Source organism: Pongo pygmaeus, chromosome 23, assembly GCF_028885625.2.
Source record: "Pongo pygmaeus isolate AG05252 chromosome 23, NHGRI_mPonPyg2-v2.0_pri, whole genome shotgun sequence".
Taxonomy (NCBI): domain Eukaryota; kingdom Metazoa; phylum Chordata; class Mammalia; order Primates; family Hominidae; genus Pongo; species Pongo pygmaeus.
In genome coordinates, this window is record NC_085931.1 from 54,595,078 (window position 1) to 54,622,602 (window position 27,525).

At 44.3% G+C, this 27,525-nt stretch overlaps 1 protein-coding gene across 4 annotated transcripts in view; it reads right to left on the bottom strand.

Annotated features, from left to right (window-relative positions):
- EFCAB6 (EF-hand calcium binding domain 6) overlaps window positions 1–27,525 on the bottom strand; it is a 300,279-nt gene that overhangs the window by 114,097 nt on the left and 158,657 nt on the right. The gene's annotated exons all lie outside the window — the stretch shown is intronic.

Below are 27,525 nucleotides of genomic sequence, written 5' to 3' on the forward strand. Positions count from 1 at the left end.
GGCCAAAAACCCAGACAGAGCTGCCTGCGTGGATGTGAGCCACCCACAGAAGGGATGCTGGGTGGATAGAGGCAGATGGAAGGCACCACCTTTGCTGATCTCAGAGTATTCACAATCCAAATGGGAAAACATGGGTTTTCCTCCAGAAAAGAACACAGAATCACAGTTCTAAATGCATCTATGGGCCAAGGGGCCAAAGACGTCCAGAATGACTAACCCCACCCGGAACAGGGGATGGAAGGCTTTCTAGGAGAACTGGGTTTGCCAATGGGTTGTGAAGAAAGTGTGTTGAGGGGTGAGGAATACACAGGTTATCATCAACAAAGTCAACAGATGTCACCGGAAGCCAGAGTAAGTTCCAGGTGGAGGAGCAGCGCAGCGATGCTCGCTGCATTCAGCGGAAGAGGCGGTTAGGGAGGGAACGGAGGGACCAGGTGAGGCCGTGCTGCAGTGTCGCCCTCATCATGGTTACTGCGCAGCACCACTTAGTGCCCGTGTGTGCCAGGCACTGTGCGGGGCGCTGTACAGGCTCCACACGGATCTCATTTCATCCTCAGCAGAAGCCTCAAGAAAGGCACTCTTTCTAACCTCATTTTAATGCTGTGGAAACTGACCCTTAGGGAGTTTGGGTCACTTTTCTTAGACATATGAATAGAAAGCGGCAGACCTGGGGTTCAAACCCAGTTATTTTCTTTTTTTTTTGAGACAGAGTCTCACTCTGTCACCCAGGCTGGAGTGCAATGGTGCTACCTATGCACACTGTAACCTTTGCTTCCCGGGCTCAAGCGATTCTCCTGCCTCAGCCTCCCGAGTAGCTGGGATTACAGGCACCGGCCACCACGCCTGGCTAATTTTTTGTATTTTTAGTAGAGACAGGGTTTCACCATGTTAGCCAGGATGGTCTCGATCTCCTGACCTCGTGATCCACCTGCCTCGGCCTCCCAAAATGCTGAGGCATGAGCCACCACGCCCATCCTCAAACCTCGTTCTTCTTATTAACCACTGTGATGAGATCTACTGTTGGAATAAGGTCACAGGGGCCTGGACAAAAAGGAGAGGAGATGAAAATGGACAGGAAATGGCCCAGGGGGAGCGGGGAGCAGCTCTGCCATGGAGCCCTGGTGTCTTCCATGTATACAAAGAGGCCACATAGGCAAAGGCCAGTCTGAGCCTTTGTGGAGCCTGAAAGGACGGGAGGCCTCCAAGGAGCTGCCCTGAGCCCACCTCCCACCTGCCTCCCTATCTCTCCAGGAAGGCTGTCAGGAGACAGTTTCTCCCGCCTCCAGGTTCTGATAGGGTGAGGGGCTTTCTGCCCCGGCCCCTCACACTAGAGCTGCAGAAGGGAAGCCACTTGGCTGCAGTCTGGACGTGGCTCTCGGCAACAGGGCACTCCACACCTTGCGGCGCAGTCATCAGCTTCCTTTGTTTCGGTGTCATCCTTTTTGGTATTCGGGAAGAGGACTCAGGGAGCTGGCCCCTGTGGCTTATTCTCCCTTTCGCTGTCTATGTAAATAACTGACAGTCTGACTGTGAAAGTGCACACTGTATCTACGCTGGTCCAATCAGTCAGGCCTGGCCTTGGCTTCCTGCGTGTGGAGGTTAACAGTAAACAGGCTGTGATGTGGCTGGTGCCAGGCTAGCAGCTGAGAGAAAAGGGAAGGGATGGAAGTGTTGCAGTGCTGCCCAGGGGGACTGAGGCGGGTGGCAACGCAGGATTACGAGGCTATCCCCAGGGCCTGCCTGTGGAATTGGACAGGAAGCACGTGACTGGGAATGCTGACAGTTCTGTGCCATCTGCACATGGTCGCTGGCCCAGCTCTGCAGAGGAGCCTGTCCCAGCACAGGATGGCACTGGTGTTCAGGTAGAAAGCTGTGGCCCCCGCAGAAGCACCCACAGCCGCGGTGAGCCTCTGGTTGCTTGCTTTGAAAAAAACTTTCTATTTTGAAAACAATTGCACATGAATTATTCATGGAAAATTCTTCTTGCTCAATTCTTTCACAAAACCATATGTACTGCATCGTAAGGAAATGTCTGCAGGCAAATGTTCTCCAGCCTAGAGGGCTGTGAGGTGCCAGGGAGATTCGTACTATCTCCCAGGCCCTCAGCAGCCTGTCCAGCGGTCACAGGAGCGTAATCCCCAGGGGCATGGAGCACCAGAGCACCACAGAGAACACAAACGCTGCAAGTGCCATTCCCAGAAGAGGCTCAGGGCAGGCCACAGATGCGAAGGCCTCTGATGCCTCTTCCGAGGCTACCCTTGCACCACTTTCATTTCTAAGATGAACACAGCAGCAAATCAAACAGATTTATCATGACCCTTGGAGGCGACATACAATACGAAGGAAGGCTCACCAGCAAAAAAAATGTTTATAAAACAGATTTAAATGTTTAACCATTCAAGTCATTTCCTTTAGTCTTTTCTAGGAGGCATTCCCCTAAGAAAGTTGCTCAAAGACTGACAGACTATGGTCTGGCATGTGTTGATTCACCAGATAGTCGTCACTCCGGCCATCCCTGGGGCGTCCCTTAGATTGTAGACCGACTCTTCCCCAGGAGGTCACAACATTTCAGGGAACCGTTGCTGGGCCCTCTCCATGAAGGAAGACGCCCTGAGAGCATGCCCAATGATGAAAGTGAGGATTCAGCCTTTTCTAAACGCAGCACCTGCACAACATCCTGTGAGAGAAGCAGCCACCAGTTTGTGTGCGTGACACTTGTTTGCTATGTCTCTTTGCAGCACTTTTTTGGTGGTTTCTATGTGATTACACTATACATTCTGAACTTTTCACAGTCTATTTAGACTTAATATTATGCCACCTCACACAGAATGTAGAAACCTTGCAACCTCATAGAGGTCTCCTGCACCATGTTCTTTTTTTTTTTTTTGAGACGGAGTTTTGCTCTTGTTGCCCAGGCTGGAGTGCAATGGTGCGATCTCGGCTCACCGCAACCTCCGCCTCCCGGGTCCAAGCTATTCTCCTGCCTCAGCCTCCCGAGTAGCTGGGATTACAGACATGTGCCACCATGCCCGGCTAATTTTATATTTTTAGTAGAGATGGGGTTTCTCCATGTTGATCAGGCTGGCCTCGAACTCCTGACCTCAGGTGACCCCCCCCCACCTTGGCCTCCCAAAGTGCTGGGGTTGTCCTGCACCCTGTTCTTATGGTATAGTTGACATTTGTTTCACATCTACATATGTTATAAATCCCACAAGACAATGCCATGATTTTTGCTTTGAATATTCCTATACGGTTTTTAAATGAAGAAAAATAATAGCCTTCTATATTTAATCAGCGATTTACCATTTCTAATGTTCTTTGTTCTGTCATGGACAGCCAAGTCTTCCTAGTATCAAATTCCTTCATCCTGAGAACTTCTTTTAGCCTTGCTTGTAGCGAAGATCCACTTGCAATGAATTATCTTAGCTTTTGTTTTGTTCAGTTTGAAATCATCACCTTCATTCTTGAAGGAGACTTTGGCTAGGTATAAAATTCTGGGTTGGGAGGTTTATGTTTGGTTTTGCTTTTGCTTTTTTCCTTTTTCCTTTCCATATGTTACTGTTCTACTATCTTCTCACCTCCTCCATTGTTTCTGGTGCGAGGCCAATGGTAATTTAAAATGCTGTTTCCCTGTTTGTAATGTGTCATTTTTCTCATGCTGCTTTTAAGATTTTTCTCTTTGATGTTGCTTTTCAGCAGTTTGTCTGTTATTTTCTTTGTAATATCCTACTTGGGGTTTTCTGAGCTTCTGGAATCTATATTAGGGCGTTTCACCAAAATTGGGAAATTTTAGCCATTATTTCTTCACATATGTCCTCTTCCCTAGTTCCTGTCTTTTTTCCTTTTGTGATTCCGATTACACTTATGTTAGACTTTTTGATATTGTTCATGTGATTGTGAGACACTATTCTCTCTTTCTCTCTCTTTTTAAAAAATTTTTCTCTCTCCTCTTCAGTTTATGTAACTATTAATCTATCCTCAGTTTCATTGACTTCTGTCCTCTTCATTCTGTGGTTGAGCTATGTGGTGAATTTTTTGTTTCAGATATCTTATTTTTCAGTTCTAGAATTTCCATATGGTTCTTCTTATAATTTCTATTTCTCTGCTGAGATTTCACATATTTTCATTCATTATGAGTATATTTTCCTTTGTATCACTGAGCATTTTTATAATGGTTACTTTAAAGTCTTTGAGTGTTAATTCTAACATCTGGTCATCTTAGAGTCTCTTCTCTTAAGAAAGATCACATTTTTTATGTTTCTCCAAATGTTGAATAATTTGGGGTTATATCCTGGACATTGTGGAGGTTATGGTGTGGAGCCTCTGGATTCTGTTGTAGTTCTCCAAAGAGTGACATGTTTTATGTCTACGTATGTTATAAATCTATATGTCTATGTATTTTATATAAATCTATATATTTGGTTCATGTGTTTGAGCAGGCAGTAGGCTGGGTTGGACTCAAACTGAAAAAATTTGAATGTGTTGGGCTGCAGTTTAAATTTCAGTTCAGTTCTTGTATCCTTAGCTAGGTTACTTGCAATCTGCTCTGCTCATATGTGGTTTAGAGTCAGACAGAGATTGAGGAAGAATCTATACACAAAAGCTGGAGCATCTGCTCTCTGGCTCTCTCCCTTTCAAAATGCCCCCTTTCTCCATCCCCATCTTTACTTTCAGGTAGCATTAGTTACCCAGACCTCTTCCCTCTGGTTCTTCAAGCCAGAAAGGCTATTAGTTTCCTCAAGTGAAAAGCTGTAGAAAATGGGAACTCACTCATGCTATTCCCATCTTCAGGAGTTGACACCCTCCTGAATCTTCTTGCCTAGTCTAGTTTCATTTTCCAGGACCTTTAGGCATTTGGTTATTTAATAAATTACTGATTTACTGACTGACTTAACATTGTCCAGTGTTTATACTTGGTATCTCTGGGAGGGCTGGTCCAGTAGAAGCTTACATAGCCAAACTGGAAGCAAAACTCCCAGGAATATTTTCTGGGTGCTACAGCAAGCACACCCTTAAGATACAGGTATCAGCAGCTCAGGGAGAGCCTTCTTGGTCCTCTCCAGCCTGGGTGACCAAAAAAAAAATCTTAAGCTTCCATACCCCTTCCGTTTACTTCCATAGATAGTCCCTCACACAGAACCTAACACATGGCAGGCACTCAACAAAGTGCTATTGTGTAGGGAATTACCGGCACTTCTTTTTCACTTCTATACGCCAAGAGCACATAGTAGGTGTTCACTAAAAGTTGAATGAGGACAAGAGAATGGGGATGTCAACACAAGGAACAGCTGGCAACACTCATCAGACTCTTGCTATTGTGTCTGGTTGAATCTTGGGTCTGACTAAGAAAGCCCATGCCCATGCAAATATGAGCACCAAGTGGTCATTCAGCTATGGTGAGGAAGGAGTTGGAATATTAAGAATACTGTGGACCAGGCACAGTGGCTCACATCTGTAATCCCAGCACTTTGGGAGGATGAGGTGGGTGGATTGCCTGAGGTCAGGAGTTCAAGACCAGTCCGGCCAACATGGTGAAACCCCGTCTCTACTGAAAATACATAAATTAGCTGGCCATGGTGGCAGGCGCTGGCAATCCCAGCTACTTGGGAGGCTGAGACAGGAGGATCGCTTGAACCTGGGAGGCAGAGGTTGCAGTGAACTGACATGGCGCCTTTACACTCCAGCCTGGGCGACAAAAGCAAAACTCCATCTCAAAAAAAAAAAAAAAAAAATACTGTGAGGCCAACAAAAGGATACTTTCCTTGTGAGACACACAAAAGGATCCAGGAGGAAAGGGAGACGGGACAGGGACTGTGAGGTGCCAGCTCCTCAATGGGTGGTGCGGACTTCAGTGTGGATATCTCAGTGTGTGTGCTGGACCAGCCGTGGGATCCCCATCAGTCTTTCCTTAATACTACACTTAGCAAAGTTCTCTTCTGAAAATATCAGTTAAGGGGAGCCAAGGGAGAGATTCCTGTTTATATTTAAGCCAGAGATTTAAAGGATGCACCCTGAGGAGATTGAGGAGCACACAATTTGGAGACTGGCTTTTTTTTTGAGATGGAGTTTCACTCTTATTGCCCAGTCTGAAGTGCAATGGCACAATCTTGGCTCACCGCAACCTCCGCCTCTTGGGTTCGAGCGATTCTCCTGCCTCAGCCTCCTGAGTAGCTGGGATTACAGGCATGCGACACCACACCCGGCTAATTTTGTGTTTTTAGTAAAGACGGAGTTTCTCCATGTTGGTCAGGCTGGTCTCAAACTCCCGACCTCAGGTTATCCACCACTTCGCCCTCCCAAAGTGCTGGGATTACAGGCGTGAGCCACCATTCCTGGCTGAGATTGGCTTTTTAGCCATCCCTCCGTGCCTGGAAATCCTGTGGCCTAAATTCTTTTGTGATAAAACTAAAGAGAGTTATGGGTTTTATTTTTAATAAGTAATATTATTTGTATTTCTTTACATACCCATTCACAGACAACATGAAACAGGTACCAAAAAAAAAAAAAAAAAAAAAGTCTGCCTTCTCTAGAATTTCAGACATGCTCTGTCTCCCCACCTCCCCCATCCCAGGGATACCTCATCTTCCAGCTCCTCCCCCACCTATGGACCACCTGCCACCGTAGAGCTGTGTCATCCAGAATGCAGGCATGATCTGAGAGTTCCAGTCATCAAGGTTATCTGATCACATGCAAAGCAGGTACTAGGGAGAAGAGTACTATGGCTAGAAAATAATATGAAATTTTCAAAATAGGTCTAATTTGTACTTGAATGGAAAATTCAAACTCTTTTGGCAAATGCTTCCTAGCAACATTGGACACATGTCTGACTGTCCATGTGGCCCCAGCAAGACAGAATCTTCAAAGCTGATGCAAACTGGGGTGACAGGCAATCATGACGCCACGGTCATGTGTACAGGCCGCAGGATCTTGGGCTCAGGATGCTGTTGCCAGCTGTGAGTGCAGATAAATAATGGGGTTTCCTTTTCAAGTCTTAACCAACAGGAATACTGTGAAGAACGCCATGAATGGTCACAAGGCGCAGGGCATCTCAGATAAGAAGCCCCTTGCGGGAAAACACCGACAGCCACGGTGTGCCCGATTACAGGTACACTTCCCAAGCACAGAGCCCACCAGGAACAGCATAGTGTCAAGAGCCAGAACTGCCTTCTGAGCCACAAACCCTCCTTCCTAGATCCAGACAGGAACGGAAACTTCCCAAGGATCGCCATGAAAGAGCGTTTGATTGAGGAGCTACCAGGGGCCACCCCAGGACTGAACGATTTCCATCCCTCATTTAAACCTTGCAACAATGCCTCAACAGAAGTATGACCAACTCTATGTTCTAAATGAGGAGATCAAAGTTTAAGAAGGCGAAATAAGCCAACTGTTTTCTAGGAAGACACAAGTGGTAAGAAGTACAGCAAAGATTTGAACACGAGTCGGTCGGACTCCACGGGACAACATTGTCTCATACACTCAGCACTGGAAGAGATAAGAGAGTGTCAGGTTCAACTTTGTCCTTTACTGATGAGAAACCCAAAGCCCAGAGATGCAAGAGCCTGCCTCACGGTCACGTGTGAGCAGTAAGGAGCCACTCACGTGACTCTGCTGGGTGTGCTGCTGCCCAGCGAAGCCTGGGAGCCAATGACTGCAACCCGGCTCTGGCAGCTGAGGCTGAAGCGCAGCTGAGGCTCTGGCTGCACAAACAGCACGTGACGCTGCTTCCTTTTGCACAGGCTCCTCACCCTGGGAGACACACTGCTCCCTATCAGTTGACCAGCCTGGCACCATCCGCAGAGGACACACTAGGTTTGTTTCTTCACCAACTGTTGTGTGCCGTGTGTTTGGAACAGGTCTACAGCAGGGATAGGGTGTCTATGAGTCAGCAACTACACAACAAACAAGCTGAAATTCAGTGGCTTACAACGAAATAAGCATTTGTTCTTTTTTTTTTTTTGAGACGGAGTCTCGCTCTGTCGCCCAGGCTGGAGCGCAGTAGCGTGATCTCGGCTCACTGCAAGCTCTGCCTCCTGGGTTCACACCATTCTCCTGCCTCAGCCTCCTGAGTAGCTGGGACTACAGGCGCCCGCCATGACGCCTGGCAAATTTTTGTATTTTTAGTAGAGATGGGGTTTCACCATGTTGGCCAGGCTGGTCTCCAACTCCTGACCTCAGGTGATCCACCAGCCTCGGCCTCCCAAATTGCTGGGATTCCAGGCGTGGCTGCGTGTGGGTTGACTGGGCTTGGCTCCCAAATGCAGGTTGGATTTGGACCTGCTTTATGTAGATTCACTCTCGTGACCAAACGGAAGGGACAGAGCTGCCCTAGGCAAGCTCTTTGAGCAGCAGATGACAGGTGCACAGGCTTAGCGTGTTCCAGGTCAAGGAAAGCCACATATTAGTGGTCAGGGGAGCACACGCCATCCACTGAGGGGTTAATGATGGGGAACAAGGAGGGAGGAGGTAACAGTGGTAAGATGAGCTCTGCAGCCCTTTCGAGCTCTGAATCTCTGGGATTCTATTTACTTTGGTAAAATGCTATGACCATTAGATCACGATTTAAATCACTCCCAGAAATCCAGACATTTCTAGTCCCTAGGCTAAATCTTCTAACTGGTCCCCACATTAATTCTATTTGATCCATAGTGGATGGACTGCATCACACTTCCAAAAACAATCCTTCCTCCAACCTTAGTGCCTGACTCTAGGCCTTCAGCACAGACTGATGGTTTGCTAATGGCAATCACAAGTCGAAAAATGTTCACGTTTTCTTTTCTTCTTTGCTGCTGGCATGATCATGACAATGAAAATGATGACAATGATAAGTTGGTTTGGTTTGTTTTTGTTTTTTAAATATATTATCCCCATAAAAACTAAAAGACTAGAATTGCGTTTAGATGGCACAGAATGACAAAATGCTGGACCTAAGTGCAAGCTTCAAAAACTGAGACTGAAAGATGAGGCGACATGACCGCCTTTCAATGTCAAGGGGAATTCCAGGCATAACTAGTGCATTGACCAGACCTGTCCATTTTAGAAGCAAAGATCCAGAACCCAGCTCGGGTCTACACACACATGTAAAATCTCAGCATGCTCTGCGGGCAGTGAATTCAGTACTTCAATGACAGATTTTGAACATGGCAGATAAAAGCAGACAAGTCGTGCCTACTTCAACTTCAGAGAAGGCTGTTCTCAAGTCCTGGAGGTCAAATCTATCATTCAAAGGGCAAGTGGGAAGAAACTCAAAGCTCAGGACAAACGGGCGCAACAGGAAAAGCTGATGCTAAGCAGCCACTTCCCCTGCAGAATCCCAGGGCTCTCTGTCACTTAGCCTCTGCACGCCTTTATGTTCTTTCTTGCTGATTTCAAGAGCAGATACATTTCTAACATATAAATGTAATGTAAGTCCAGTTATGATCCCAGTAATGCATCTGAGGGGTAATTGAATAAAATGATTTTAAAGTCTATATGGTAACATATAAACCTGGCCTGAGAATAGCCAAGAAAGTACAAAAAGGAAGAACATTGAGAAAAGACCTGTTTTACTAAATTAAAGAGCCATATTGCATTTATATAGAAATAGATGTATAAATCAGTGGGATGAAAATTTTCGGATGTAGACCCTAGTATAATGAGAATGTCATAAATGACAAAGGTAATAGTCTAATTCAGTAAGGAAATATAGAAGAAGAGCCCCATCTTACATCATGTATAGAAATTAATTCCACATGGATTAAGCATCTACATTTAAAAATAAAAATAAATTCTCATGATACAACAATGGAAAAGAGAAGTTCAGGCTAACTAAAATCAAAGAAATGCAAATTAAAATAATGACTATAATTCTGACTGGTATGTTACCATATATTAAACTTTTTTATTATACCCAAAGTTGGCAAACATTTGGAAATTAGTAACTACCAAACACTTGTGGTAGGAATGAATTAGATAGAATCATTGGAAATGTAATATGGCAATATGCATTAAACATTTAACTGTGCATGTTCTTTTGACCTAGAAATTTCACTTGTTCTGTAAGCAAGAAATTGTAATAATTTCAATACATGTTCATAGATTGTAACAAATGTACCATTCTGCTGAGAGGTGTTGTTAGTGGGGGAGGCTGTGCACGTGGGGACAGGGGTATACGGGAACTTTGTAGTTTCCACTAAATCTTGCTATAAACCTAAAGCTGCTCTAAAAACATTCTATAAAAAAACAAATAAAATTCTTGTAAGAAAGTCTAGGAGACTGAGGTGGGGTTGGGGGTGGGGGATGAAGGAATAACATCTTATTAACCATGGCTACAAACCTAGAATTTATTTAGGGAAAAAAAGGACAATAGAAATATTTGGTTGTATAAAAACTGAAAACATTTTAATGGCAAAATATGGAACTATAACAAAACAAAAAGACAAATGATATATTTGGAAAATATATTTGTATTGCAGAAGACAAAGAGCTGATAAATTATTAATTAATTCTACAGATGTTTTGAGCATCTCTATGATGGGTTCTATCCAGGAACTGGGAATACAATAGTGAACAAAAGAGCCAAGTCCCAGCCCTCAGGTGCCAGGCCCTATTTTAAGGGTTATACATTGTTGTCGGTTGAATTGTGTACCCCAAAAGGTATAATGAGGTCTCAATCCTGGTTCCAGTGAATGTAACCTTTAATGGAGCTGGGGTCTTTTCAGTTGGAATCAAGTTAAGACGAAGTTGTGCTGGATGAGAGTAGTACCTCACCCAATGACTGGTGTCCTTAGAACAAGAGGGAAATTTGGACAGAGGCACACAGAGAGGAGAACATGATGTGAAGACATGCAGACAAAGAAGAAAGAGACCAAAGAGGCCATGTGGAGCCAGAGGCAGAGGTTGGAGTGACGCAGCTACAAGCCGAGGGATGCCAGATGGCAGGCAGCCACTGGGAGCTGGGAGAGACAATGAAGGGTGCTCCCAGAGGCAGCAGGTGAGAGCATGGCTCTGCTGACACCTTGATTCCAAACTCCTGGCTTCGACAACTGTGAAAAAATACATTTTTATTGTTTTAAGCTACCCAGTGTATGGTAATTTGTTATAACTGCCCTAGGAAACTATTAGTTTCCCTAACCCTAACCCTGACCCTATTAGGAAACTACTAGTTTCCTAAGGCTGTTGTGACAAATATATGTTGTAATAAATATATATATTAACAAATATAAATATATAATATATCATATGTATATTATATATATCCTTATTTAATCCTTCTAACAATCCAATGATGTAGCTGCTACTATTATCTCCATTTTAGGAAAAAGGAAGCTGAGGCTGAGGGGTGTGCCCACAGGCACACAGTTATTAAGAAGCAGAGCTGAGCTATTCACAATAGCAAAGGTGTGGAATCAACCTAGGTGCCCATCAATGGTGGACTGGATTAAGAAAATGTGGTACATACACACCGTGGAATACTACACAGCCATAAAAAAGAATGAAATCATGTCCTTTGTACAACATGGATGCAGCTGGAGGCCATTATCCTAAGAGAATTTATACAGGAACAGAAAACCAAATACTGCATGTTCTCACTGATAAGTGGGAGCTAAGCACTGAGTACACAGACACAATGATGAGTATAACAGATACTGGGGACTACTGGAGTGGGGAGGGAGAAAGTGGGATGTGGGCTGAAAAACCACCTGTTGGGTACTATGCTCACTACCTGGGTGGTGGGATTATTCATGCCCCAAACCTCAGCATTCTGCAAAATACCCACGTAACAAACCAGCACATGTACTCCTTGAATCTAAATTTAAATGTTGAAATTATTGTAAATAATAATAATAATGAAGAAGAATCAGAGCTGAGATTTGAGCCCTGGCAGCCTAGCTCCAGAGTCAACATTTTTAGCCATAATACTATGATAATTTATCAAATTGATTCATGCATTTGAAAAATACTTATTGAGCACTTACGATATGCTAGGCACTGATTTAGATGCTAGAGATAGGGCAGAGGATGAGAAAGACAAAGCTTCCCATCCCCGCCAAGCTTATACGTTAGTGAGGAGTGACTTGTGACTACAGGGGAAAGAGTGTCCTCAGGAGAGAGCCAGGCTTGAGTTGGTGCAAACGAGCCAATGCCCAGAGAAGACCTTTGGGAGCTGGGAGAATAGAAGACAGGGTCAGATTAAGAGGGATACAGAGCCCGAGGGGGAAAAAGTCCCCGGGCTGAGAACCCAGAAGGTGAGGGAGGAACTGGGAGTCCTGGGATTCTTGTGAGAGCAGAGATAAATAATGATGTCCATCATAAGCAAATAGGTTTTATAAATTGACAAGAGGGCAAAGGATGTAAATAGCAACTCAAAGAAGAACAAATCACAGTGGCAAATAATAATAATAAATTCACTAGTCAGGAAAATAAATGCAAATTAAAGTTTAAATGAGTTGCCATTTTAAAACCATAAGACCAGCAAAAATTTAAAAAGCTATAATGCCTATTGCTTACAAAGGTCCAGAGAAAAAGATACTGTCATACACAACCACTAGAAATGTGAAACATTACAGTATTTTAAAAAAAGCAAATGGATAACATGTTTAAAAATGTTTTAAAAAATCTTCAACCAAGAGTCTTACTCCTGGCATCCATTCCATACAAATAAAAGCATCAGTATATAAGGACACATAAAGAAAGATTGTTTAAAGAGGAAAAAATATTAAAAATAAAAGAAATGAATGCCCAACAAAAAGAGAATGGCTAATGTTCTGCTTGTTGAAATATATTGCAGATTTATGCTTCCACTGACAACAAATGAAAAAGACAGAAAAAATGCATCAAAACATCTGTTTGAAGCATAAGAGAGCTGCGGAGGCAACCAGGACCCAGAGGGACAAAAATCTGAGAGAAGGGTGAAGCTGGAGGAGAGTGAGCCATTTGCTAATCTGGGAGCAGGGCAAGGGGCTCAGGACTGGGGCAGACGGTCCAGGCAGACAGAGAAGCAAGTAAGGTATGTGAGGAGCTCATGACACTGGAGAGAACTAAAGGAGAGACCCAAATGACTGGATTCCTAGTGAGAAAGAAAAAGAAGAAACATGCCCAATACTCTGCCCCTTTTCCTCTCAAAGTATTCGCTGAATTCTTAAGCTGTGTGGGGCAGAAGACTAAGTAGGCAGGAAGCCTCTGAGAAGCAAAAGGGATTTTTTGGTCACCTTGTGGTCCTGAGGAAACAAGGACTGGAGTTCAGGACCTCCTGCAGGGGAAGGGGCAGGGCTCAGAGAATAACCCAGTGATATGGTTTGGCTGTGTTCCCACCCAAATCTCATCTTGAATTCCCATGTGTTTTGGGAGGCACCTGGTGGGAGGTAATTGAATCATGGGGGGATGTCTTTCCCATGCTGTTCTCATGATAGTGAATAGGTCTCAAGAGATCGGACGGTTTTAAAAAGAGGCGTTCCCCTGCACAAGCTCTCTCTCATTTATTGCCTGCCACCATGCATGTAAGATGAGACTTGCTCCTCCTTGCCTTCTGCCATGATTGTGAGGCTTCCCTAGCCACACGGAACTCTAAGTCCAGTTAAACTTCTTTCTTTTGTAAATTGCTCAGTCTTGGGTATGTCTTTATCAGCAGCATGAAAATGATCTAATACAGTAAATTGGTACCAGTAGAGTGGGGCATTGCTGAAAAGATACCTGAAAATGTGGAAGTGACTTTGGAACTGGGTAACAGGTAGAGGTTGAAACAGTTTGGAGGGCTCGTAAGAAGATAGGAAAACGTGGGAAAGTTGGGAAATTCCTAGAGACTTGTTGAATGGCTTTGACAAAAATGCTAATAGTAATATGAAAAATAAGGTCCAGGCTGAGGGGGTCTCAGATGGAGATGAGGCACTTGTTGGGAACTGGAGCAAAGGTGACTCGTTACATTTTAGCAAAAAGACTGGCGGCATTTTGTCTCTGCCCTAGAGATTTGTGGAACTTCGAACTTGAGAGAGATGATTTAGGGTATCTGGCAGAAGAAATTTCTGAGCAGCAAAGCATTCAAGAGGTGACTTGGGTGCTGTTAAAAGCATTCAGTTTTATAAGGGAAGCAGAGTATAAAACTTCAGAAAATTTGCAGCCTGACAATGTGATAGAAAAGAAAATCCCATTTTCCGAGCAGAAATTCAAGCTGGTGGCAGAAATGTGCATAAGTAACGGGGAGGAGAATATTAATCCCCAAGACAATGGTGAAAATGTCTCCAGGGCATGTCAGAGGTCTTCACAACAGCCCCTCCCATCACAGGCCTGGAGGTCTAGGAGGAAAAAGCAGTTTCATAGGCTGGGCCCAGGGTCCCTGAGCTGTGTGCAGCCTAGGGACTTGGTGCCCTGCATCCCAGCAGCTCCAGCCATGGCTGAAAGGGGCCAATTTAGAGCTTGGGCCATAGCTTCAGAGGGTCCAAGCCTCAAGCCTTGGCAGCTTCCACATGGTGTTAAGTCTGTGAGTGCACAGAAGTCAAGAATTGAGGTTTGGGAACCTCTGCCTAGATTTCAGAAGATCTACGGAAACACCTGGATGTCTAAGCAGAAGTTTGCTGCAGGGGCAGGGCTCTCATAGACAACCTCTGCTACGGCAGTGCAGAAGGGAAATGTGGGGGCAGGGCCCCTACACAGAGTCCCTACTGGGGCACTGCCTAGTGGAGCTGTGAGAAGAGGGCCACCATCCTCCAAACCCCAGAATGGTAGATCCACTGAAAGCTTGGACCATGCTCCTGGAAAAGCTGCAGACACTCAATGTCAGCCCATGAAAGCAGCCGGGAGGGAGGCTGTACCCTGCAAAGCCACAGGGGCGGAGCTGCCCAAGACCATGGGAACCCACCTCTTGCATCAGTGTGACCTGGATGTGAGACATGGAGTCAAAGGAGATCATTTTGGAGCTTTAAGATTTGACTGCCCCACTGGATTTCAGACTTGCATGGTGCCTGTAGCCCATTTGTTTTGGCCAATTTCTCCCATTTTGAATGGCTGTATTTACCCAATGCCTGTACACTCATTGTATCTAGGAACCAACTAACTTGCTTTTGATTTACAGGCTCATAGGCAGAAGGGACTTGCCTTGTCTTGGATGAGATTTTGGACTATGGACTTTTGAGTTAATGCTGAAATGAGTTAAGACTTTGGGGGACTATTGAGAAGGCATGATTGGTTTTGAAATGTGAGAACATGAGATTTGGAAGGGGCCAGGGGCAGAATGATATGGTTTAGCTGTGTCCCCACCCAAATCTCATCTTGAATTCCCATGTGTTTGGGAGGGACATGGTGGGAGGTAATTGAATCATGGGGGCAAATCTTCCCTGTGCTGTTCTCTTGACGGTGAATAAGTCACATGAGATCTGATGGTTTTGAAAGGAGGCATTCTCCTGCACAAGCTCTCTCATTTTTTGCCTGCCACCATCTACATAAGATGTGACTTGTTCCTTCTCGCCTTCCACCGTGATTGGGAGGCTTCCCCAGCCATGTGGAACTGTAAGTCCAATTAAGCCTCTTTCTTTTTTAAATTGTTCAGTCTCGGGTATGTCTTCATCAGCAGCGTGAAAACGGACTGATACACCCAGGCTCTGAGTTAGAGCTTTTGAAGTTTTATGCCCTAGGAGCAGGAGTAGTTAAAAAAACAAATGCTAACAGCCTTGCCAAAATTCAATCCAGCCTCAAATCCACCAGTCCCTTACTGGACTAAGGTTATGAGTCCCCACTCTATCTGCCTAGCAAAGCAGAGGATGACCTATTATCCAGAGCCTCTTAATTTTCTTAATAAATAATATTTGATATTCAGTAAAAATCTACCTGGCATTCCAAGAGACAGAACCATATAACCCAATATCCAGAAAGAAAAAAAAAAAACAGACAACAGAAACAGATCTACAGGTGATCCAGATATTGGAAATACCAGAAAAAAAGCTATGAATATGTTTAAGAGAATACAGGAGTATATTGAGACAAAAGATGAAAAAAACACAGATACGAAATATGTTAAAAATAACCTAATGAGCATCCCACCACTGAAAAATATAATACTAAAATTAAGAACTCTGTGAGTACAACTAACCACAGATTGAAAAATGCAGAACATGGGATTAGCAAACTGGAAGACAGATCAATAGGAAATACTGGGACTGAAGCACTGAAAGAAAAAAGATGGAAACTACACAAAAGAGTGAGAGAGGCATGTGGGATCCTGGAAAGGAGTCCAGGGAGGGAGAAGAGAATGCACATAAACAACAGGAGAGGAGGCAGTGGCTGAGAATTTGTCACAACTGATAAAACACATTAACCTACAGATACAAGAAGAACTGCAAACTCCAGCAGGATTCATATAAAGAAAGCTGCACTGAGACTCATCCTAGTATGACTGCTGAAATCCAAAGACAGAGGAAAATCTTAAGAGCTGCTAGAGAAAAAAAAGACACATTACACCCAATAAGATACATGGTTGATTTATCAACAAAACTGATAGAAGACATAGACCATGGAACGGTGTCTTTAAAATGCCAGAAGAAAATAATTGCCAACCTAGAATGTTTTTCCCAGCTAAAATATTTTTTAAAATAAGGGTGGAATTTTTGCTTTCAGCTCTGACATGTAAACAGCTTGGAAGTCCCATCCTTACAACAAGAAAAAAGACAAACTGCAAATTAATGACGTTTCATAGAACCATCAGAGAAACATAAAATCTGGAGGGAGAAATGAAGACAGAGAATCACAGCCATGATCAGCTTACCTGGAGCAAAAGCTACTGAGACCAGAAACTGGTAGGGATACCTAAGTGGTAATTTTGACAAGTTGCTGGAGGCTGAGTGTGAATTAGCTTGACAGGGAGCGATTTCTAGCGGCCCTGTCTTTGGAGGAAGGGGCAGGGGGAGGGCGCACTTTCATGGGCTTTCATGCCAGGAGTCCCATCAGGTTCTCAAGGTGAATATCCCCTAAAAATCCCCTTGTGTTTCAAACTCAGGCAAATTAAAGCCAAAGTATGTAGAAGTAAGTAGAAATAAAGACATAATAAAGATAAAAGTAAAAATCAGTGAAGTAGAATACAGGCGAACAATAGAGGAAATCAATGAAATCACAGTTTGTTTTAGAAAAAGATCAATAAAAGTGATAAACCTCTAGCTAGACAAGTCACAAAACAAACACAAAATATTTTAAAATTACCAATCAGAAGTGGAAAAGGGAAAAATCATTAAGGATATTATACCTATTTAAAGGATAATGAGGCATGAGTCCATTCTAATATGAATAAATGGTTAAGTTAGTAAGTGGAAGAAAAGAGACAAATATCCCATGCAAAAGGATTCCAAATAACGCCTGTTGTTGTGGCTTGAAAGAGCTGGAGCATTGTAACTCCCCACTTCTTCCCTGAGGGCTGTGCATCATGGATTTCTTCCAAAGAAGAAAATCTTTCCAATATGGAAGAGAGAGGGGAGAAAAGGAATAACTTGACAGTAGTGAAACCTCTGCCAGGTGACAAAGTCAGGTAACACACCTCAACCAGTGACAGGTTCAGCACCAACAGTGATGAGTCATATTAATAGCAGGTGCCCTTGACAAGATGTGATGAGAAGGGCACCCGCCTCTGTGGTCTTCCTTCCAAAAACACATTACCCAGTCTAATCATGAGAAAAATATCACACAAATCCCAATTGAGGGATGCTCTACAAAATATCTGATCAGTAATCCTCATAACTGTCAAGGCCATCAAAAACAAGGCAAGTCTAGGAAACTCTCACAGCCAAGGGGAGCCTCAGGAGATGTGAAGACTGAATAGAATGTAATACCCTAGATACCATCCTAGACAGGAAAAGGACATGAAGTGAAGAGGTAAGGAAACGTGAAGAAACCAGGGACACTTGGAGAGTATTGCCAGTACATTTGCATTTAAAGTACAAAAGGGAGGTCTTTAGGCAGAATTTAAAAATAAGTCCAGGTGCAAACACAAAATGTGAGATGGAAAGAAGAGCAGCAAGAGTAAATATGTAGATTCATTTGACAAATTATTTACCATATGAAATAATAATAATGCCTCGTGAGATTTAAAATACATGTAAGGCCAGGTGCTGTGGCTCACGCCTATAATCTCTGCACTTTGGGAGGCGGAGCCGGGCGGATCACCTGAGGTCAGGAGTTCGAGACCAGCCTGGCCAACACAGTGAAACCCCATCTCTACTAAAAATACAAAATTAGCCAGGCGTGGTGGCAGGCACCTGTAATCACAGCTACTCGGGAGGCTGAGGCAGGAGAATTGCTTGAACCTGGGAGGTGGAGGTTGCAGTGAGCCGAGATCATGCCACTGCACTCCAGCCTGGGCAACAGAGCAAGACTCTGTCTCAAAAGTAAATGAATAAATAAAATACTGTAAAATTAAAATGCAAAACAACTATCACACAAAAGAGAAGAGGGGCTAAAGGGAGTATTTTAAAAATCTAGCATTGTTAGGGAAGTGGTGAACAATGATTTATATTTGACAGCAGTAACACAGGCTGCATGTCACAGTCTCTCATGCAGCTTCTATGAGACTAATATAAGAATGAAGCAACTCATAAGCTAATAGAGAGGAAAATGAAATAACGCAACAGAGCGAGACCCTGTCTCAAAAAAAAAAAAAAAAAAAGTTGGATAATCCTAAAAGAAGGCAACAAAGGACAGAAGAAGAAACATGAGACAGCCGGGTCAAATAGAAAAAAATAAAAACATTACAATGATAGATATAAAGCCAACTACATAGATAATTAAATACGTATAGAATGGACTGAATACTTCAAGTGGAAGACTCAGACTATCAGACTATTTTTTTTTAATTGGCTATATGCTGCCCACAAGAGACTTGCTCTCAATAAGTAAACAGATAGTTTGAAAGCAAAAGGATAGAAAAGGATATGCCACATGAACATAGCGTATGTTCTTTCATCAAAAGAAAGCTGAAGTGACTACATTATTATCAGACGACATAGGCCTGAAGGCAAATGGCATTCCTCTGTGTCAAGAGTTATGTCCTAATGATAAAGGAAACAATTCATGGGAAGTTTTAATAAATTCTAAATTTATTTGTACCCAGTAATTAGCTTCAAAGTGAATAATTCGACAGTCAACAGAATGAAGAAAGGATCTCACTAGACAAACCTACAATCGGATGGAAGACCTCAACACACTTCACTCATCACTTAATAGAGTGAGCCCATAAAAATGTGGTAAGGGGCAGTGGCTCATGCCTGTAATCTCAGCACTTTGGGAGGCCGAGGCGGGTGGATCACCTGAGGTCAGGAGTTTGATACCAGCCTGACCAACATGGTGAAACCCCGTCTCTACTAAAACTATAAAGTTAGCCGGGCGTGGTGGCATATGCCTGTAATCCCAGCTACTCAGGAGGCTGAGACAGAAGAATCGTTCGAACCCAGGAGGCGGATATTTGCAGTGAGCCGAGATCGCTGCCACTGCACTGCAGCCTGGGCAACAAGAGCAAAACGCCGTCTACAAAAAAAAAAAAAAGAAAATTTAAAAAAATATGGTAAGGATACAGAAGTTCTGAAGGACACAATTAATAAAATGAACCCAACTGACACGCTGTTATGGACCACATAATGGCATTTTGGTCAGCAGTGGACCATATACCACAGTGATGCCATAAGATTATATCATATTTGTTCTGTACCTTTTCTGTGTTTAGATACACAAATGCTTATCATTGTATTACAATGGCCTACACTGTGCGGTACAATACCATGCTGCACAGATCTGTAGCCTGAAAGCAATAGGTTATACCACATAGCTTAGCTGTGTAGGAGGCTATAGCACCTAGGTTTGTTGTAACCACACTCTAGGATATCTGCACAACAACCAAATCGCCTAACAATGCGTTTCTCATAATGTGTCCCTGTCATTAAGCCGCATATGACTGAATGTGGGAAACTGAGCCTCCAGTGGCAGAGAACACACGTTCTTCTCCAGTGTTTATGAGACATTTCTCAAAATTGATGGCCGGCATGGTGGCTCACACCTAGAATCCCAGTACTTCGGGAGGCTGAGGCAGGCAGATCCCTTGAGCCCAGGAGTTCAAGACCAGCCTGCGCAACATGGGGAAACCCTGTTTCTACAAAAAAAAAAAAAACCACAAAAATTAGCCAGGTGTGGTGGTATGCACCTGTAGTCCCAGCTACTCAGGAAGCTGAGGTGGGAGGATCGCTTCAGCCCCAGAGGTGGAGGCTGTAGTGAGTTTTGATGGCACCACTGCCCTCCAGTCTGGGTTACAGAGAGAGACCCTGTTCTCCCATCCCTCAAAACGACTATATGTATTAGGTCATAATCCACACCTCAGCATATTTCAAAGGATAGACTGAAGTCATTTAGACTTTAGAATCTGTTCTCCGATCACAATGGAATCAACTTTAAAATCAATCATTAAAAAAAAAAACTAGAAAATCCCAACTGTTTTGGAAATTAAATACACTTTAAAAATAAACCATTAGAAAAAGAAAACAATCACAAGGACAATTATAAAACATTTTGAATGAAATGATATGGAAAAGATAGTATACCAAAACCTATATTAATGTGGCTAAACCTGTTCAAGCACTTACAGGGAAATGGAGAGCCACAACTTCATACACTAGAGAAATAAAGGCTGAAAATCATGGTCTAAATTTCTAATTTTCAAGAAATTAGAAAAAGAACAGCAAACTAAATTCAAATTAAGTAGAAGGAAGAAAATAATCAATATAACAGCAAAATTAATGAAATGTAAAACGCATATACAACAGAAAAAAATGACAACACAAATAAAGTTGTGATTTTGAAAAGACTAACAAAACTGACAGACCTCGACGTTTGCCTCTGGATAGGATGCAGCAAGCAAACATTCCCAATTAAAACAACCAGAAAAGCCCACTTGATTACAAAAGTAATCTTTTAAAAGGCATCTAAGGCCAGGCGAGGTGGCTCACGTCTGTAATCCCAGCACTTTGGGAGGCTGAGGCCAGTGGATCACCTGAGGTCAGGAGTTTGAGACCAGCCTGGCCAACATGGTGAAACCCCATCTCTACTAAAAATACAAAAATTATCCGGGTGTGGTGGCGGGCACATGTAATCCCAGCTATTTGGGAGGCTGAGGCAGGAGAATCACTTGAACCTGGGTGGGGGCGGAGTTTGCAGTGAGTAGAGATCGTGCCACTTCACTCCAGCCTGGGCGACAGGGCAAAACTCCATCTCAATAAAATAAAATAAAATAAAATAAAATAAAAGGAGTAAAACTCCAAGGCAGGGGAACCTTTCAGAGGCGACCTAGGGATGTGTGAACAGCTGGTGATGGTGGGGGTGGACATTAAACAGAGAAATTGGGTTGGTCCAGGCAGAGGCCACTCCCGCACTGTGAGTTATGTGGCCCTGGAGCGGCAAAATTGGAGACCCGAGTGGGCCCAAGTCATGACTGGTTTCCCTTTGCAGACAGGAGCCGAACTCTGCAAGGATGGAAGTCCACACACTTTCGTGGTACGCAGGGGATCGAAGCCCAGGGAGGAAGGCCCTGAGAACACAAAAGTGAGCACATGGAGAGCCCTAGAGGAGGGGTCAGCTGAGGCTGCGGCTGCTTTCGCCCTCAGGGAACATGCTCTTCGGGGCACAGCCAGATGCCAAGAGAATCTGGCCATGGCCTCGGCAGAAGGGCGTTGCTGGAGGGTGGAGGAATAAGTAACAACTTCTGAAGCTTGTGTGGGGCTTGGACTGACAAAACTGAAGATGTGAGGGACCTCCAACACAAAGCTGGTCATCCCCTTAAAATAGCCACAGAACTAGGAGGCTGTTTGGAACAGGAAGCTCAAGAACTAAACCTGTTCACTCCTCCCCCACCACACACCAGCTGCCCTCAGTAATGTGAGGCTGCCACCGGTTTCTCTAGGTGTTTCCTCAGCCCCTGAACAAGGATGGAGAAGCTTTGCTCCGTGTGCCGAATCTGACTAGGCCTCACAGCAAGCCTCAGGAACTCCCGCTGTGCCGACAGCAGCCAAAACACAATGATGTCAGAGGCCCTTGCCTGTGGCACCCCTAATCCAGCACATGCGGGAGAAAACTCCGTGAGGATTTCTTGTGCATTCTCTCTGGGTCTCTGGCGCTGTGTGGGTGTATCTGTGACTCTTACTGTTGTCCCTCCTATTATTCTCTTATTTTTGTGTTTTTCCCCCCTCACATAACTGATGTGATACATAACAAAGAGCTTTTAGAATATCTGTTTCCTTTACCAGAGCTATATGTTCCTAACAGAAGATTTACAACCAGAGGAATACAAATATTTAATATTTGACTTTAAAAAAATCTAATTCAGCTGGGCGTGGTGGCTCACACCTGTAATCCCAGCACTTTCGGAGGCTGAGGTGGGTGGATCACTTGAGCCCAGGTGTTTGTGACCAGCCTGGGCAATATAGTGAGACCTCATCTCTACAAAATAATGTAAAAATTATCAGGGTGTGGTGGTGCATGCCTGTGATCCCAGCTACTCAGGAGGCTGAGGTGGCAGGATTGCTTGAGCCTGGGAGGTCGAGGCTGCAGTGAGCTCTGATCACGCCACTGCATTCCAGCCTGGGTGACAGGGTGATACCCTGTCTCAAAAAAAAAAAAAAGAAAACAATCTAATTCACTCCGTTACCATAATCATTTAGTTTGCTTATCCCACCAAGAGTTATGAGCTGACCAACTGTGTTCATGGGGCATGTTTTAGATCAGGGTCTGTGTCCCCAAGGTGGGAAAGAATATGTGTGGGGAATTCATGGTAGTGAGTAAAGAGCAGGCAAATTATCTGGATATGTGAGTTTCATCAGCAGCCGAAGGGAGGAAGTGCTCTGCACAGAGGAAGAAGGAAAGCACATCTCGGGCTAAGCCAGGTGAGATGTCCCTGCCGTAGAGCAGGCACAGGAGAAAGGAGCTGAAATCTGGGACACAGGGTTGGGCTGTTCCAGACTCCGGCTCCCTACTGCATGTCTCAGGGGCCCTGAGCAAGCTTGCTGATGAGCTCTGCAGCTCTGCGTCTGTCTCCAGAGGCCGAGGCGGGGTCTCCAGAGGTGGTACTAACAACAACAGTGAGCTGAACAGTGTCCAGTGTGTTCACAGAGACTGATGAAATCAGACACAGCCAATTACAAGAAGCTGGGATGATCAAGCTGTCCTCAAATTCCTGATAGATTGTACAGCTCAATTAGTCTAATGACTCAATTAAACTAATCTTAGCCCATGTGTCCTTGGGTATTTTGTCATGTTATGTTCCCCGTGGGTCACTGGCCCAAAGCAACAAAATCATTTCCCCTGGTGTCAGAAACTGCACCTTCCGCTACATCCCCATTCCCCATGTGCCTGGTGCCATGCTAAGTGTACAACAGGCACCCTCAAAATGCCTACTGAGAGAAAGGGCGGCAGACAGCTACATTTGCCTACCTGATACATATCTCCTCCTCCTCCCATAGGAACACAATCTTGCTTTTTCCATACTAGTAATGCACCCAGCCCCCAATTTTTGTATATATATATAAAATAAGTATACATATTTATATATTTATAAAATTATATATTTATAATTATATATATATTTTATCCAACCCCCCTTATAGATAGGTATGGCCACATAACACAGTCCTGGTCAATAAAATGTGAGTAGAAACTTCTGGAAGGAGTATCTAAGAAAGAACTTTTAAAAAAGAAAGACCTGGCTGGCTCAAGCGCCTTGCCCTTCACGCCTCCCCATCTTTGTGCCCGAAACATCTGGAGTGGCTGGTGCTCTGGCAGCTAGCCTGCATGCATGAAGATGTACCTGGAGCTGTGGAAAGCTAAAAGCAACCAGGGTGTCTGATGACATGCTGCACTGGCCCTGTAGCAGCAATATCTGGACTCCTGTTCTCAGAGACAAAAATAACCACCTCTCTTATTTAAACCACTGTTTTGTGGGTTTTCTGCTAATTCAGCATATGAAGAAAAGGGAAAGGGGAAGAGAAACAATTCAGAGAAAGAATATAAAGGTTCCAGATCACCCTAAAGTTTTCTGCCAACTTTACCAGTTCTTACTTGATATTTACATAAAATGATACATTTAAAAATACACAAGAGTCGGCTAGGCGCAGTGGCTCACATCTGTAATCCCAGCACTTTGGGAAGCCAACACAGGAGGATTTCTTGAGCCCAGGAGTTCAAGAGTGGCCAGGGCAACACAGTGAGACCTCATCTCTACAAAAAATTTTTTAAAAATTATTCAGGCCTGGTGGCATGCACCTGTAGTTCCAGCTACTTGGGAGGCTGCAGTGGGAGGATCACTTCAGCCCAGGAGATTGAGGCTGCAGTGAGCATGATCGCACCATTGCACTCCAGCCTGGGTGACAAAGTGAGATCTTGCCTCTAAATAAATAAATAAATAAAATGCAAAAGTCAAAGAGGGCCATTTCTCTGGTGGAGAAGTTCAGAACACTGTTATGTTAAGTGTCAAAGGACAGACCATGAGGTGAATGGTCAGAGCAACAAATGGAGACAGGGTTTCCTGGGAGAGGGAATCTGCATCACAGGGGTTGCTGTGAGAAATGATTCCAACTACCCAGAACAGGTCTAGACAATTCCAGAAAGAAGAGCGCCCTTCTCCTTCCCCTCCTCACAGTAGATATCAGACATCCAACCATGGAAAGCACATGGCGTTCATTCACCCCTAGTGAGTTCTGCCTCCACCAGGAGGCATGTGTCCACTCAGCATGCTGTCCTGGTAATTCACATGAATTGGAAGCTCTGCTATGTCTTATATTAAACAGGAAAGAGGGGAGAAGACAAAGTCTTATTGATAGTTAATAAATATAGTTCATAGAGTTGGCTGGGCGCGGCAGCATACCTGTAATCCCAGCACTCTGGGAGGCTGAGGCGGGTGGATCACCTGAGGTCAGGAGCTCGAGACCAGCCTGACCAAATGGTGAAAACCAGTCTCTACTAAAAATACAAAAATCAGCCAGGCATGGTTAGCCAATATGGTGAAAACTTGTTTACTAAAAATATAAAAATTAGCCAGGCACCTGTAGTCCCAGCAACTCAGGATGCTGAGATAGGAGAATTGCTTGAACCCAGGAGGCAGAGGTTGCAGTGAGCCAAGATCACGCCACTACACTCCAGCCTGGGTGACAGAGTGAGACTCCATTTCAAAATAATAATAATAATAATAATTTATAGAGTAGACAGAATCTTTCTGGCCACAATGGTGAGGACTTATGGCAGTGATCTCAGCAGCAACAATGCAGGGACTTGGATCTGGGGACCCACAGGGCCCTATCCACCTGCAGACTCTATTTCTGCCATTCTCCCTCATTGATCCGGGGTAGGCAGCCACCCTCTGCCACGGCACAGGGAAGGAGGTGGCTGGTGGGAATAAATAATTAGCACTTCTAATTTACAGTATGAGGTTATCGGCCAACATCTAAGTGCAGCCTCTGTTTAAATGATGAACAACAGCACGCGTGCTCAGGCCGGCAACCTGAAGTTTGTGACATGGACCTTCACTCCCACCTCCTCAGGGACAAACCTTCACAACCATTTTGCTATACTAATTAGGGTTACACACAGGATGTAGGGGAAGAGGAGGGCAAGAACATTGTATATCCATGACCAAAAGGACAGGAAGAATTAAAAAGCATTGTTATTAAAATTAACGTCCTTCTCACTAAACTCTGAGGCCAGATACTACCTTGAAACACACAGCCATCAATTACTCAGCAAACCTAGTCTGTCCAGCAAGCCAGAATTATGCCAGAATTACACCCAGTAAGCCTCTACTATATGCAACAAGCCTGCGGTACATCCTGCAAGCCTGTTCACATCCAGCAAGCCTATCTCACACCTGCCAGGCCCACATTACACCCAGCAAGGGTCTGAGTCTGACACAGACAGACATGAATTCAACTCCAAGTTCTTGAACAGCTTAACATCTGAACAACACTGAGCCAGTATCATAGGTCCTAAGCTTTGGTCTCCTTGTTTGTGAAATGTGTATACTCTATACCTACAGGCTTCCTGTGAGGAGCAGAAATAATAGATGTAAAGCAAATTCCACATGCCTGAATATTGGAGGGGCTCAGTCCATGGTAGATGCAGCTATCACATCACCATCATCGTTATTATTCCAGCAATGACAATCATCATCATTGTAATTACTATTGCTGTTATTGCCATTACAAAATTACTATTGTCCATTATAAAGCTCTCTTGAGAAGTCGATTCCAAAGGCTTCCACACCACTGAAATTCAACATTCCCAAGCCTTTATCATCTGGAAGCCTTACATCCGGTCTAACCTAAATCCTTTCTTTCTACTGTATAAGCCCATGATATTTCTAGCTCTGATTTCACCAGTAGTAGAAAAAAGCCGTTTACCCTGATCTATAAACAATCTCTGCTGGTAATGATGACAATTTATATTTATGTAATGCTTTATAGCTTATGAAGTGCAAACCCAGGTCCATAGTAGCCTGACTGTTGAAAATCACCCCACAGTTCTTGATCTTCAAAGATGGTCACAAGAAGACTTTCCCAAAAGTTAAACCAAACAAATCACTAGGAGGAAAACCAGTGCAAACTGGTCTAACTGTGTTCACAGCAAATTGATTGTTACTTTTCAAGATAAAACACAACATATCAGTTTGTTATGGACTGAATGTTTGTGTCTCCCCCAAATTCATATGTTTAGACCCTAACTTCCAATGTGAATGGGATTAGAGCCCATATAAAAGAGACCCCAGAGAGCTCTCTTGCCCTCTTGCTGCCGTGAGAAGTCTGCAGTGTACCACCCAGAAGAGGGCCCTTGCCAGAGCCCCAGCATGCTGGCACCTGAGCCTGGACTTCCAGCCTCCGGAATTGTGAGAGAGTAATTTCCATTATTTGCAAGCCACCGAGTCCAGGGTACTTTGTTAAAGCTGCCCAAACTGACTACGGCAAAGTCCTTGCTGGGTTTCTGCTTTTCCTTTCTCCTCCCTGTGGGCATGCCTTCAGGCAGCAGGGAGGTCTCCGAGAAGCCCACAGATAGGCAAGAGGAAGGGGTAGGAGCATGCTGGTTGCCACCATGGAGCCAGCAGCAGAGCAGCTGTTCAGTGAGCTGACCTTCGGGGTCGGCCAGCACCCAGAGTAATTCATGGGGCAGAGAAGAACATGGGCGTTGGACGGCACTGGCCCAGACAGGTGTAGGAACCAGCTTCACATGTGGGAATGCCCATGTCCATCAGTCCTCAGGGTGGCATTCATTTAGGGCTGCACTGGGGATGCCAAGTACTCTTCACATTCATTCATTCAATACATGCTCACTGGGCCCTACTATGTGCAAAGCACTTGGGGAGCAGCACTACACAAAAGAGATCAAATGTCAACCTTTGGAGCATATTTTATAATAGGGGAGGGCAAGCAAACAGAATGCAGAAACAAATGAAAGATGTGGTGAGTGCCGTGCAATACACAACACAGGTGCTGTGAACAGGAAACAAGATGGAGGAGGTGAAGGTGAGGAGGGTGGACTGCATTTGCAATGGGAATG